Source organism: Manis javanica, chromosome 1 (genome assembly GCF_040802235.1).
Source record: "Manis javanica isolate MJ-LG chromosome 1, MJ_LKY, whole genome shotgun sequence".
In the NCBI taxonomy this organism is placed as follows: domain Eukaryota; kingdom Metazoa; phylum Chordata; class Mammalia; order Pholidota; family Manidae; genus Manis; species Manis javanica.
Window position 1 is genome coordinate 178841000 of NC_133156.1, and position 13465 is coordinate 178854464.

Sequence of the window (13465 nt, forward strand, 5' to 3'; positions counted from 1 at the left end):
TAATAATATCCTGTTGGGAGATTTGCTCTTTTCAGGCAAAAGGTTTTAAAGACTCATCATGTATGTGTTTTTTATTATGTCCCTCTCCATCTACTAGCTTAAAGAGAACTTATTTTTAACAAACACCAATTATCAAGTATTTTAACCCCAAGTTCTGGGGATCTTTTCTTGGAAAACAAAAGACAAGTTAAAAGAAAGAACGAGCAAGAAAAATGACTAGCATTTTGTAAAAACATTAGAATAAAACATGATATATAACTCTGTTTCTGAGGGAAATAATTTAGAAAAGCCAAAATATGACTTTATTCTCACCTTGCAGTGTAGAACACAGGATACATTTTGGAGAGTTGTCCTCTCCTAGCTGAAAGTAATATAATAGACTTCTGGTTGGAGGTTTTGTTTTGTTTTGTCTTTTCTCTCTCTCCCCCATTTCCTCTTCTTATTATATTGTTAAAATTGAAAATAAGAAAAACTTCCAAACTTGGGTTAATTAGGCTAGTGATTCCAGCCTTAAATGTAATAGAATTGCATGGGCCTGCTCAGTCAGCTGTGGCTTAGACTGCAGGTCAGACAAGGCCAAGGAAATCTAAGGAGCATTATATATCTCTGAACAGACAGGCTCTTCAATAGGAATGGAAATAAAATCTGGGGATAATACCAGTTGGAACTGGATTAGCAAAGTTTCCAAATGTCTAACATCTCTTAAACTTTAGTATATGGAGAAAATGAACATACTTGTTTAACAAACCTAAATTAGAGTATGTGTTTTTCTGTTCTAGGTATACTGTTTTCCATTGAGAGGACATTCCCTCTTAAAAGACACTTGGATTATATTCATTGTGAGCAGAACAATACCAAACATCTTGGTACCAGTTAAATGTGGCATTAGTCTGCTTGTCTCAGAAATAACAAGTGTTGACGAGGATATGGAGAAAAGGGAACCCTCCTACACTGTTAGTGGGAATGTAAATTGGTACGGCTACTGTGAAAAAAAGTATAGAGGTTCTTCAAAAAACTAAAAATATAAATACCCTATGACCTAGTTATTCCACTTCCAGGAATTTACCTGAAGAAAACAGAATCTCTGATATGAAAAGACATATGCACTGCTGTGTTTATTGTCCATTATTTACAATAGTCAAGGTATGGAAGCCACTTAAGTGTCCATCAATAGATCAGTGGATAAAGAAGAGGCGCTATATATACACAATGGAATATTACTCAGTCATAAAAAAAGAAAGGAATCCTGTCATTTGTGACAACATGGAAGGGCCTAGAGGGTATTATGCTAATTGAATAAGCCAGGTGGAGAAAGACAAATACCATATGATTTCACTTATATGTGGAATATAAAAACAAAGTAAAACAACATGAAATAACTGGTAGTTACAATGGGGGAGTGGTTGGGGCAGGTGTTGGGGGAGGGAGTAGGATAAAGAGGCACAAAAGTTCTCAATCATCATAAAAGGGATGGTAAGACAGCATAGAGAATATAGCCAATGATTCTGTAACATCTTCCTAGGTTGACAGATAGTACTGAACTAGTAGGGGTGAGGATTTAATAATATGGGTAACTGTTGAACCATTGTGTTGTATACTTAACCACTGTGTTGTATACTTGACACCAATATAAGATTGGATATCAACAATACCTCGATAAAAAGTCTGCTTGTCTCTTTTTCGTACTAGAGAATATCATCCTTTGACCATCACCCATGCTAATAGGGTTATTTGTATTTAAACACCATCATTTTTAAAACTATACAATTATAAATTAGAGTCAGGATTGTAAGCATCCATAAACTGCTAACTTTTTTTCTGTAAAAATCTGCATTTTTCCAGAGTGGACTAATGTGCCATGGAAACTTTGGAAACATATAATATGGAATATAATATGAAATCATGTTAACATATAGTACAGTCATGAACTGAAAACCACCATCCACTGCTTCCCCTGTGCATATATTAATTTATGTGAGTCTGTGTGCATGCAGGTGTGTATGAGCGTGTGTGGTTTTTCACATACAGTTGAGACAATAGCTCTTGATCAAGTCAGCCATCCAAATTGAGTGTATATATTTTTCCCTACAAAGGTTGTATTTTTTGCTGCTGTTGGGTCTTTTGACGTTGAAGAGAGCAAACTTGCAATTTACAAGAACACTCCCTGAGCTTGAGAGCATAGAAACAATCTTGAACACCCACTTGATAATTTGCTCTTAAATAAATAGCTATGACTTTAGCTGTGATCTTTTCATTTCTATTGGGCTGCTAATTGCTATGGCAGATTATTAATTCTAAACCAAATGTTTCAGGATGTCGTGGCCTGCTGGGGCAAAACAGGCCAATCTAATGAGGGCATCCAGGTCATGAAAGGGGGTGTGCTGCCAACAAGAATGAACATGTAAATTAGTTCAGGGAATGACACTTATGAATAAGTGGGTCTGATAATTACACTGGGACTTATTTACATTTCCAGGCTACAAATGGGCTGTGTTCCAAAAGTTCACAGGCAGGTTAGTTATACTGAGGACTCAAAATGCATAGAAATAATGCAGTTAAGTGGAGATTACAGTGTCAGACTTGCCTGCAAAACTAATTTACCAATAATGGCTTCATGACTGTTGGTTTGCATTTAAAATAGAGACTACAAAAGGGTAAGAAATAGAATAGATATATATTTTTTTCTCAATCCATATTCTGGAATGGAAAGTCACTTCTAGATGATCTTGCAGGCACCATCAGTTTCAACATAGACTACTCTGGTCCTCTGCAGTGAGTGATGGAAAACAAAGTTCAGGGAATGTGCCTACCATGTAGTAGCAACTGATTCTATTGAAGGAGCCCTAAAGTGATGGCATCCAACACACTCTCCATCTAGAAGTCTCTTAGAGCTCTGTTCCCCTCCCACTGACCCAGGGAAGAATCTCTCGCATGAAGCCCAACCCAACCCCTCTTCTAGAATGAAGAGTGAAGGAGGGATTGAATGTGATGTGCATGTGTGTTTTAAAATGGGGAGGAAGAAGAGATGGATAATCCATCACTCAGACAGCCATGACCTTTACTGCACACTAACTTCATGCACACAGAGTTTTTGTTTCTGTATTTTTTTTGGGGGGAGGGTGTAAATTCTAACTAGTTTAATTAGAGTTCTGTAGTAATTTAATTTACTGTGCAAAATTAGATGTACTGTTTAATTTTGTAATTTTTGTATGCTCATTTTTCAAGGACAAATCCTAGATTTTTGGACTGAGACACTAAGTGCACAGTGATACATTTACTGGGAAGGACAATGAGAAAGAGCAAACATTGAAGGTTCTATTTCAGCCATGTTATGTTTGAGATGTCTACTGGACATTTAAGCAGAGGTGCTAAGTGATCTACAGGCCAGGGAGAGGGAAGGGACCAAAGATAGTAGATTCGGGGGTCATTAACACATAAACAGCATTTATAGCTGCGACTGGATAGACCTACCAGAGAAAAGAGAGGAGAGAAGCCATTGAAGGGACCAGAAATGAGGCCTGGATACTCAGGATTAAGACCGATGATAGCTGAGTAGTGGGAATCTTCATGATTTTTATTTTCTTATTTGGGTTCTTCCTATTTCATATTATTTACCATAAATACATATAATAATTAAAACCATAAAGAAATAATTAAAAATTGAAGGCCATTTAGTCTGTTTTTATAGGTCTGCCAAAGACTGAGCTTTCAAGAATTCAGTTGTTAATTAAAATGTGAATAGGGAGTACTTAATACTTATACATTTTATTGAATGTTAAATATACATCAATAAAAATGCAAATGTAAAAGCCCAGAATTGGTAAGGACCATTTTTGTGGATATTATAGTTTCTATTTCTTGAGAACAGGATAGAGTGCATTAAATGCGAAAGCACTTGCTTACTAACTTCTATGCTGACAGGGCTTTTAAGGGTTTATTATGGTAGGGGAAGAGTGGGGTTGCTTTTTTTCTTTTACCAGAAAGAAAAATTTCCTAAAAATGCTTTCCCTCAATCTATTCTAAAAGAAAGCACATGGAAAAAATAAGTTTAGAAAGAAGTTACTTCAAATGTTATCATAAATTTAAATTGTTTAAGGAAACCAAGCTGTGTCCTTTTATGGCAAATGTGAAAACACATCCCTCCTCCACCAGTTCATTTATTAAGCACTGATGAACAAAACAGCACACACTCCCTGACCTCTTCTGGCTTGAAGTCTGGTGAGGGAGGCTGGTGAAAAGGTGCCATCAATAATAGTAAGAGGGGGTTTGCTGAAAAAGACAACCTGGGGTAACCCATGGAGTTTGGAAGGTCAGGCCATCCTCTCAGGGGAGGGACTAGAAAACAAGATCTGGGAAATGTGTAGTGTGGTAGGCAGAACAGGGCCCCCTACATGTGTCCACATCCTACTGGATAGGACCTGTGAATGGTACTTTAGAGGGTGAAAGGACTTTACAAATGTAATTGAGTTAAGGAAATTATGGGGAGATGGGGACATGGGGAGATGACCCTGGATTATCTGGATGGTCCTAACTGTAATCACAAGTGTCCTTTTCCAAGAGATGCAGGAGCAGTCAGAGTCAGAGGAGAAGGTGATGTGCCAACAGGAGCAGGGACTGGATGATAGGCTTTGCAGGTGGAAGAAGGGAAGCCAAGTTTCACAGGCAACCACTGGGGACAGAAAAAGGTAAGGAAACGGAGCCCCACCGCGGAGCTCCCAGGAGCAGTCAACCCTGCCCACACCTTGACTTCAGTCTAGTGAAACTGATTTGGAGTTCTGGCCTCCAAAACTAGAAGGGAATAAATATTGTTATTGTAAGCCACCAAGGCTATGGTGATTTGCTCCAGCAGCCACAGGGCACTGATAGAAGGAGAGATTGTCTAGAAAAAGAGAGAGGGTTAGGAGATGCCTTCTGGGGAACTGTAGATGCCCAGCGCCTGAGGAAAATGCTAGACATCCAGTGTTCTGGTGGAATAAAAAGTGAATGGGGGGAAAAAAAGCAGCCATGAGGTCAGGCTGCAGAGAGAGGACAGCTTTACATCAGGCCAGGTGTGAAGGATTTGTTTCTTTTGTCATAAAGGCAGTGGGGAAAACAAAGAATTTTAAGCAGGTGAATAATGATTTTTTGAAGATTGTTCTGGGTCTTGTATGAAGAATATAAATTGTAATAAAAGCAAGAAGGAAGAGCAGTTTGAGACTCTTGGAGGAAAGGGCTGTGTATTAGAAATACAGGTTCAGAGAAGGGTTAGGTAAAGTGGTCGGGGCCAGACTACTGGGGGTGGTGCAAATTCTGACCATCCATAGATCATATGGTGATAAGCTTTATTCTAGGATTTTAACGAAAGTCTGCATTTATTTTGTGTAATTTATCTTGCTCTTTCCCTTTTGACAGATGTCCTAGTGGTTTTGGATGGCTTTCTATAGTTTTTGTAAAAATGTTGGGGGGAAGAAATAAATGGGCTTATTTTAGAATCAAATTGATCACCTTTTAGATCAAGGGTCAACAATCTATGGCCCATGGTTGAAATTGGTCTACTGACTCTTTCTGATTTTGGATGTTTCTTCTTTCTAACACATGCATTTGATGCTATGCATTTCCCTCTTAGCCTTGCTTTTCCTGCATCTCACAGATTTTGATAAGTTGTACTTTTAATTTAGTTCAAAATATTTTCAAATTTCTCTTGAGACTTCTTCTTTGACCCATGTTTTATTTAGAAGTGTGTTGTTTAACCTCCAAATATTTTGGCATTTTCCAGTTATCTGTTATTGATTTCCAGGATAATTCCACTGTGGTCTGAGAACACACATCACATGATTTCTACTCTTAAATCTGTTACAATGTGTTTCACAGCCCAGAATGAGTCTATCTTGGTGAACTTTCCCTGTGCACTTGAGAAAAATGTGTATTCTGCTATTGTTGGACACAATAATCTATAAATGTCAATTAGACTCAGTTGATTGATGGCACTGTTCAGTTCAACTACCTCCTTACTGAATTTCTGCCTGCCCGATCTGTCAGTTACTGACAGAGGGGTGTTGAAGTCTTCAACTATAACAGGGGATTTGTCTCTCTCTTCTTGCACTTCAATCAGTGTTTGCCACATATATTTTGATGCACTGTTAGACACATATGCATTAAGGATATTTATGTCTTATTGAAGAATTGACCTCTTTATAATTATGTAAGGGCCCTCTTCATCCCTAAAATTGCTCTTATTCTTTAATCTGCTTAATTTGAAATTAATATAGCTACTTCCATTTTCTTTTCCTTTCATTAGTGTTAACTCAAAATACGTTTCTCCAACCCTCTAACTTTTAATCTCGCTGTTTTTATACTTAAAGTAGGTTTCTTCTACACAATAGGTAGAGGGGTCTCTGGTCATCACTATTTTCTAATTGGTGGCTGTTTCTGTAAATAACACTTTATTGGACTATAGCTGTTGTATATTGGTTTGGTATGATTTCAAATCCACTTGTTTCTGACAAGAATGAAATTGTTTTTAAGAGTAAATTTGTTTTGATTAAGAGTGAAGTAAGCCATGACAGGACGTCAGCACCTCTTCTGTCACTGATGAGCACATAGCAGCTCAGCTGCTGAGGGACCATGCTGGGGGATTATCAATAAAAACATACAGAGAAGCAACTATGGCATTTTGACTATAAATGCCAAGAGTTTGTGTAGACTACTGGAGTGTGTGTGGTCTGGGAAAGCTACATTTGCTGACCTAAATAGCTCCATGAAGATTCTTGCCGGGGTAAAGGCAGCTCCTGTGGGCAGTGGCAGTGGCTGAGAGCCAGCAGCCCCACAGGAAAGCATCTTGCCCATTAACACCAGTGCCATCATTCCCTTAAAACATACTCTAGCAACTGGGGATTCACTTTCGCTCTGGCAAATGGACATCAGCTCTCAGCTGGCTGAGCCATCTCTCCCAAGCACCACTCCCAACTATACAACTCAACTACATTTGGCCTTCCATGGACCCTTGCCTGCAACAATAGCATGATTAATTTATCATTGGTCTGGACTACGTTATTGCTTTATTGGCTTATTAAGAGACACTATCCTGAGTACGCTACCAGCTTGTGAAATTCCTGCAGTGAACCTGTGTTAAATAAATTGCTGTCAAAGACAAACTAAGTCTCTGAGTGCTCATTTACTTCCCAGCACAGAACAATAGCTATAATCATTTGTTTATGTATTATCGTTAACTGCTTTTATGCTACAATGGCAGCCTTGAAAGCAGCAACAGAGATCACAGGCCCACAAAGGTGAATGTTCTGAAAAATATTTGCTGATACCTGTAAGATCACAGCCCTTTATTACTTGTTCCTTATCTTTTAAATATTCCTGATCATTTGGGTGTTGTGGATTCTTTTTCCCCAACTTGGAACCATTCACAGACCAACTGATGCAAATACTAGAGCCAATATGAATTTTTTTTTACTTAAAAAAAACAGTATCACCACAACACATGGTCTAAGCAGAGCCACCTCCAGAAGATGATGTACAATTCTCTGAGTGACAATAGAATTCATTAAATACTTTTTTAAAGAGTTTCACAGTATGTGAAAGTTTCTATATAAATACAAGGTATTAATAAAAATGAGCACTATATTACAAAAAAAAAAGTGCTTCTGGGTTCTGCATCAATTTCTTTTTCCCACCCACTGCCTACCTAAGTCTCTGTAGGCTTAAAGCAGCTGATGAATTCTGGTGTTGCAAAAATCATATGCTTGCAATTTAAATGTATGGACTTTGAAATTTGTGTTATTTTAGCAAGCCAAATGACTAATATAATTCTTCTGTGCTTGATAATGACATGCTGACATCAGCTTTCATGAAAGAGCTTATCCCAGCACCCATGCTCCTCCAAACCACAGCAGTGACTGAACAGAGACCTAACAATGCTACCCGTTAATATACTATTGACCCATAGATATTGATGGTGACAGGACCAGCCATTAAACCACAATTAAAAGCTTCTTTCAAATGAGAATAGAAAAATCACCCCAAATATAAATTTTAAAATGCAGCATCAAGTATTTATGAGAAATGCCCCCAAGATGCTGACTTTAGCAGTTGCATAATGAAAGAGCCACATATTTTGGAGAAGGATTATTCCCCCCTGTTTCACAATCAAGGAATTTTTAAGTGACCTATGAGTAAAAGAAAAGAAAAGGGAGGGGGAAGGGTGATTACAAATTAATAAAGCATGTAGTACCATTTGATTACTGGCTACTGCAGTGTGAAATGAGTTGGTTTTAGTCCAGCTGTGCTGACTGATGTTATCATCAGCTTCCCTCCACGTGTGCCTGATGAGTCTGGGGAAGAAGAGGAGGAGTGGGTGAGGAGAAAGCAGGTCAGAGCCCTGTTTGGGGGTGAACAGGAGAGTGTCCACCATGGCTGTGGTCAGTCTGCTTTGTGGCCCTGAAATACAGAACGACTGCAGAGACTGGCTATCAAATTTTTAAAATTTCTGAGGATAAAGTACTCTTTGAAAAATGTTAGGACTCTTCATTTCACAGAATCAAATGAAATGGAGTTGCAAATGGCCTGAGAAAGCATCTAATCAAGTGGTTCTCTGAAATGACTGATCATCAAGATGGTTAAGCACCTAGGTGCTTCTAAACTCAGCCTGGGACTTGCTGAATCAGAAACTCTGGCATGGGGCCCAAAAGTGATTTTTTTTTTTTAATTCCCAGTTTGGCTGACTGAATGACCCTCTATCTACACACGTGACATGAACTCATTAAAAAATACTTCACGTTTTTACTTTGGGCCAGTCCATATGACTTGTTTTGGACCATGACATGTGGGCAAAAGTGACACTGTCATTGTGCCAGTTTCAAACCTTGGCCTTTAAGGAGCCTCATCCATTTACTTGTGCCCTCATCTGTACCACCAACCCAGAGAGAGCTTTTATTGCAGCCACAGAATGAAAACGTGTGGAAGAATCCTTCCCACCAGTTCCAACCAACCCACACGTCTGCAGCAGCAGGCAGAGCTGCCTCAGCCTCTGCCAGATCAGTGACCCCAGCTGAGCTGAACACACATGAGCAAGCCAGCTGAGACGAGCGGGACCACTCTGTGGAGTCACATACATATGATGAACAAATGCTTATTGCTGTGAGCAACCAGGATCTTCATTTCTATTGTCACAATGAATTGCAATGTCAGGCAATAGATATCTGATGCATCCTTGATTCCAACAGTCACTAGGGTTGAGGAGATATTATCTAGTGCACCAGTAAGCATACTACAGCCCCTGGGCCAAATACAGCCAGCTTCGGGTTTGTGTAAATACAGTTTCTTTGGAACACTGCCATGCCCACCTATTTACTCATTGTCTACAGCTTCTTTTTGCTACAAGGGCAGAGTCCAGCAGCATCGGTCTGGCCTGCAAAGCCTGAAATATTTACTATCTGCCCCTCACAGAAGTTTGCTGAGTCCTGATCTAATCCAAAGTCCTGAATTTTAACATAAGAAATGTCGATGTGGAAAGAGTAAGTACTTTCACCAAAGTTGCACAGAACAGATTCTTCTAGAACTCAGGCCTCTAAATTTTAATGCAATGTTCTTTTCACAATGACACATCTATTTTTCAACATTTGAAAACTATATTTTAAAAAAGGGAATCTCAAGCAGCTTTTATTTGCTCTTGTCTGTGCTCTTTCTCTGTTTTGAAAACGCTCTAAACTAGTTTTCTGGTCAAAAAAAAATTAACAAATTTATTACCAAGGTTAGTAATGGGGATGCATTTTCTGTACTCTTATCTCTAGAATATTTACATTGTAACAAAGGACTATATTTAAGACTTTAAAAAAAAAAACAGAAAAGACAACAAAATTTTGGTGTTTTAGATGCCAACAGGCTGGCCAGTGCTAGAAGTATGTGTCTATTTGTTGGCAGCACCCAAACATACATGGCTGACCACGGCCCCTGTGTCTTCAGACAGGAAGAACTGAGGCCAATAAATATATCTGAATGGATTTCAAAGGTATCCAGCAGCAGTTAAGAGAATTCTTCAATGGATAATCTTCTCATTCAAAAGAATTTCTTCTGGAAAAATACTAACGTGATTCACTGGCAGCTGGTTGCTTTCCTACCCCAAAGCAGCATGCTTGTTTATTTATAAGACATTAACACAGCCCATATGCATGAGATTGTGTTATAACTAAGGTTTATTTTTTTTCAAGATCTGAAATCAATGATCAAGGATTGCTTTCATGTCTTCCAATTGAAACAAGATGACTACAAGATCAGGGAAAATTTTTAGTTTGGGCAGAGAATCTAAAGGTGAACACAGGTCCATTCAAGCAGCAGGCATAGAGACTGTGTAGCCATTTGATACTTTCAACTCTTAGGAAGAGGTGCTTATTTGGGTGTTAATCTTTAACCTGCCCCTAATCTCCCTTAAAGAAATTCTTAATTACCTTAATCAAAGGGTTTAACTTAATCAGAGACTGAGTTGAGGCAATATAAATAATGCCCACCTTGTCCCTTAAATTTCTGATGTCCCCTCCACATCTCACTGAATGGCTAATCAAAAGACAGGAATAGGAACATCAAGTAAACCAATGGGCTAAAATACCATGCAGTGTCATTGCTGTGGTTTTGAAAACTCAAATTCTAAATACAGTCTAATGGCTAAAAATTATGCCTCCTGGCAGCTGGGTATTCCTTTTAAATTATTTGAACCCAAGTAAGGAATAGCCATTTCTAGCATTCTGACCTAGCCATCAAATAAGAATGTCTTATAATCATAATTTCTCATGTCTTAGAACCCCAAAGTCATGTCACCAGACATTTATTTCCATAAGAGGGGCCATGAGTCACTTGCATTTGCAACTCACCTTCTCTGTAACCTGAATGGTATCTCATTTAACCCTCACCAAAAAACACACGTTATATGAGGAAACTAAGACTCAGAATGGTAAATTATGCCCATTTAACGGTGAATTTAAAATGAGAGATATCAAGGAGTTAAGGTACAGAAAACAAATGAAAATGTAGTTTATGCAGACAAATTGAGAACCACATAACAGACTAGTGTTTCAAAGATAAAGACAGTTATAGTAAACAGTGTGGTTCACTGTACACATCTTCCTTCAGGATGGAGGTATTCAAACCCCCAGCCACTGCACACTGATGACAGAAAACTTAAGACTGATCCCCTGGCCAAAGAACACCACCTCCACTAAGGTCACGACCCCTCCTCTGGGCAGTCCTTGGTGGTGGGAAGGAGAAAATACAAAGGTCAAGTTCCCTAGTTTCAGGGCAGGACAATTCAGAAGGGCCACAACAAGCTCCAAGGCTCCAAGGGGGACTGACTGAAGTTGCAGTTGGAGCGCATCTCAGCTCACATCTTCCTCTCCTCAAACTGCTCCCCCCTTGCGCCTTAGGACACTGTCACTACCAGCAACCTCAGTAAATGTTCTGTGAGCCAATCTCTCCTCAGAGTCTGTTTCCCAGGGAAACCAACCTACAACAATAGCCTAGTTCATGTCTTGGAAATACAGTGTCTGTAGCAACTAATAATTAACCTGCAAAAACTACACAAGAATCACACTAGCTTTAAATTTTCTCTAGTGAAATCCTGGCCCATCACAGTCATGGTGCACTGCACTTGCATGTTGTTCAGAAAGTATGGTAACTTCTTTGATAACTGTGGGTAAAATTGCAGTATTTGCAGAATCTCTCACCTGGCCTTAGTGCCACCTCCGTTTCAGTAGGTGTTTCCAAGGGGTGGAGAGAAGTAGTCCATCGCCATATCGATAGGAAATTACAAGGGCAAGTGAGAGTATATCTGGACCTGAGTGGTTCAGAGGGGCCCCACTTTCTGCAGCTCGGTTTTAAGAGACACGGGAGAGAAGATGTGGATGACTGCTTGTAAGAAATAAACAGGTTTCTCCCACTTTATTTCTCCCTTTCACTGATTTCAGTTTCAAAGGTATTGTTCCCCACGGATTTCCCCCAGAGTTAAATCTGGTGGTAGTCAGCAGGACCTCTGAACCCAAAATATGTCCATATGGGGACTACCCTTAGACAGGCTGCCTCTAGAAATGGTGGGGAGATGCCTGGAACCCCCCTGTGGATGGTGGGGAGGCCGCAGTGGCTGCAGCAGTAGAGGGTGCAGATTCACACAGGAGCCTCCTATCTGTGGGGCTTCCAACTGGAGAGACCCTAGTGGGGAATTGGTCTAGGGGGATAAAGCACTTCATAGAGACGTGGGGCCTTCCCCAGAATTGGGGAAGGGTGGAGACACGGGAAGCTGTGGAATTAGTCCTCCATGAGATAGAAGACTGCTTAGAAGCCCTGAGTACCTGTGTAGAAGTCAGAATTGTAGGATGTCTTTTCCTTGGGATAGTAGGAAGGCTTATCGAGGAGAGAGAGAGGGTTATCAAGGAGAGGACTTCTGCAGGAGAGACACACTTCAGCGTCACTGGACAATGACCTATGGGATGCCCTTAAGAAAGACAGATAGTTGTTGAGAAGATGGGTTGCACTCCAGGAGGATACATTAGCAGCGAGGGAGGAGGAAGCCTGAGAATCCGCGTTGCAGGAGGTTGTGGGGGAGGTTGAAACAATAAAAGCATGGAAGGAAATATGGGCTACAACTGAAAGGACAGGTGCAAAGAGCCCCATGAAGTTCTTGAGGACCCAGATGTGGGTTGATTTGATAAAGGCCTGGGTAGTGAAAGAAAAACTTGACGGGCAACCCAACAGGATCTTGTTAGAACTGTGGCACCAATTAAAGCCAGAGCAGCAGTTCCAGCCACTGAGGTCCAGGACATGGAAGCTGGAGGCAAAGCCCCATGTCCAGCCGTGTCCCTGCAAGACTTCCTGGGGACAGTACTCAGGCTCCACCTGGGTCCTTGCTCCTACAGGAGGATGATTGGGAATTGTTTTCCACTGATGGGGGGGTTAAGGCCCCCACCTTGGGGGACATGGTGGGGACTGGAGGCCACATGTAGAATTAGCAATCCATTGGTACCCATGAATTTACAACATGTCCTGGCACCGGTAGACACAGAAATTGAATGTTCTCTGATTTATGGCAAACCTGAGCATTTTCCTGACCCCTGCTGTGACACATGGCTATGGGGATAAGGCAATTAAAGTAAAGAAAGCCCAAATCCTACCAGGGATAGGACACTTACCCCCAAAGGAGTATACTACATACATTTCTTCCTTTCCGGAATACATTTGCAGGGTAGATATCCTACAGCTGCATACTCAGCTGTATGCAGGTAGGTTCAGACTGAGGGTATGTGTGGTAAAGGCACTTCTGAGGGGACATGCTAAGCACTCACCTGTAGCTCTGCCTGTACTTCAGTGAGTGGCAAATGCTAAGCAGCACAAAGAAATTGGGGAAACTCTATAGGAGTCGGAGAAGGTGGGCATCATAAAGCCCACTCATTGTCTTTTTAATTCCCCAGTGTGGCCAGTGAAAAGGCCAGATGGC